Source organism: Echiichthys vipera, assembly GCF_963691815.1.
Source record: "Echiichthys vipera genome assembly, chromosome: 14".
NCBI lineage: Eukaryota > Metazoa > Chordata > Actinopteri > Perciformes > Trachinidae > Echiichthys > Echiichthys vipera.
The window spans coordinates 9,093,601-9,096,417 of record NC_139839.1 but is presented as its reverse complement, the minus strand read 5'-3'; positions in this window follow the sequence as shown (position 1 = coordinate 9,096,417).

The window sequence follows — 2,817 nt, the reverse complement described above, 5'->3', positions numbered from 1 at the left end:
ACGTACAGAACCTCTCAGAGAGCTGACCTTAATACTGCAAATAAACGCGCAGGAACATTCTTCCTCGCGTGCACCTCGTAAACTCCAATTTCTGTGCTCTTTGGGGTTGGGGATCTGACATTACGTTACAATAGGTTTGTGTTATGCTTTATTAAGAATTAATAATACCAGGATACCAGCCAGCCAGTGGTGGAAGAAGTAGGTACTCAGATCCTTTAAAAAAAGCCAGTGTAAGAAATAGTCCATTAAGCCCTGCACTAAAAAAACTACAGTCAGCTACTCATTAAGCAGACTTGTCGATTCCAGAAGTCTGCTTAATATAATATAATATAATATAATATAATATAATATAGTATAAAATAATATAATATAATACAATGTAATATAATATAATATAATATAATATAATATAATATAATATAATATAATATAATATAATATAATACAATATAATATAATACAATGTAATGTAATATAACACAATATAAAATACTATAATAGAATAGAATAGAATACTATGTAATGTAATATAACACAATATAATATAATATAATATAATATAATAAAATACAATATATACATTATATTATATGTAAAATATGAACCTGCAAATATCATAACTAAAACGGCGAAAATAATTGTTGAGTAAAATATTAAAATAATTCCCTCTGAAAAATAGAGAATTGTTTGAAATTACATTTAGATAATGTATGTTTTTTTATCATCCTGCAGGGTCCAGCAATATTTATGTGTAGTGAACAAAACATAGCGAAAAAAGACTTTATTTTACTTTTATATGGACCTACGTTTATTCCCAGTCCTTATATGTCATGTGTTATTATCACTTAAACCCTCTCACAGAAAGCAGAGAATATTAAAGTGACAGAGAGAATTCAAAAGCCTTTTTGACACTACAGTTGAATCTTTTACGGTGTTTACGGTAATGTAATCCATGCAGTCCGTCACGTTTACAGTTTGGATCTTGGTTCCCAGACTTGTTCTCTGGATGTGCTCAACACCATGTGGAGAAAAGAAACACTTGGACATGGTTTTTCAATCATCTCCTGTTCTTGGGAGTTTCTGGGCTTTGTGCTGTCCCCGTCTGTCATGTTTCCATGTTCTGTGCAAGTGGGACCAATGGGAGGAATGGGACATAACACCAAATCAAATTGAAGACACCATAATTGAAGCTAGTAGAATTGTAAGGAGAGGGGAGGACCTAATGCCTTGCTTAGCAACGCACTGTTGGAGGCTACAGATGTGACAGGCTGAAGCACATCTGATGAAACACTCACAGGCATAATCTCTGCAGAGCAAGGGCATTTTGGTCAGTGAGAGCTTATTAATGTGATATTTTTTCTATTTTAAGCATAATAATGCACAATTTGACACTTTATAGTATGCTGCCCTAGTTCATCATTAGAAATATAATATGTTATTATATATTGTTTAAGATATAATGTTTATGATTGTTGTAAAGCTGCTGCCCCCGCGACCCGACCCCGGATAAGCGAATGAAGATGAGATGAGATGAGATGAGATGTTCAGTAATAGATTTATAATACCAAAAAATGTGTGCACTCTTGGAACGGAGTTTGGCCAGCATGTGTCACTGTGGTTCAACACAAGATATTTGAGAAATGTCAATTCAATTAGCATTCATATAGAGAAGCATTCACTTCATCTCTGCTTGATGTCCAATATTTATAGCTGTGCACTCATGACATTTCCATAATGTGAAGTTACATTCCCCTTCTTGCAACCCATGACCCAATTCTCTAGGGGCTTGAATGTTCTTGCGTCATCTCTTCCACATCATTACTCGTCATTATTCATAAGGAGAGGAGGCTGATTGTGTTTGACGAATAAGAGCAGCAGACACTGCTAATATGGTGTACACAAATATGTTGGTGGATTTACTTTACCAAACAGTTTAATATGAGCACTGATCTGCTTTTTAATTTTTAATGCTGTTTTAATTTGTTGATTTATATTTTGTTAAGTTGTGTGTCATGTTTAGTTAGTGTGTTGTTTTGGTTTTAAATGTGATACTTGTACGTTTATGCTGCTGTCTCGGCCAGGACTCCCTTGGAAAAGAGATTTTAAATATTTTTAAGAATATTCCTGGTTAATTAAAGGGTAATGAAAAATGAAAAAAATATAAACCTTACCTAACCTGTCCTGGGGACCGTGGGCCATATTTAAAATTTATTTGATTTATTTGATTAATACTTTGAACTCCGTAACTAATCCTAGCTTTATGAGAATTGCTTATGACCATGATTTTGAACTGATGTGTCAGAAGTCTGCTGTACACGATGAAGCAATACTTTTGTTTGGGACCCCAGATGAAAAACAATGGATTTGAATTGAGAGCAACTTTTAATTTTTGGTGGCATTGGCAGAGTTACTGACACAATAACTAGGTTTTTAAGCATGAATCAAATGTTTTGGGAGAGTAACTATTATTACACGTATAGTTTAGAGACTGCTGCTAAAGAACGATAGCTGCACTGTTCACTAGTGTCCACTACGTGTCAGCAGTATTCAGTGGATAAATATGTGACATAGCTTGTGCTCGGATTCTGTATAATATGCAAAATAATGTGTTTTTTCAAAACAAGTTGCTGGTTTTGCTTATAACATCTTATGCTCCATGCTTTTGAGGGATTTTTTCTAGTTGCCTTTTTCACAGTGCGTGACTATTTACTAGCTGGGGTTGACTGATATGGGTTTACCACCCTGGGGGTCAAGGCGGTCCCAAGATACATCTGAGGCACAATGATAAGCAGAATGGAAAGCAATTCAATTCAATTT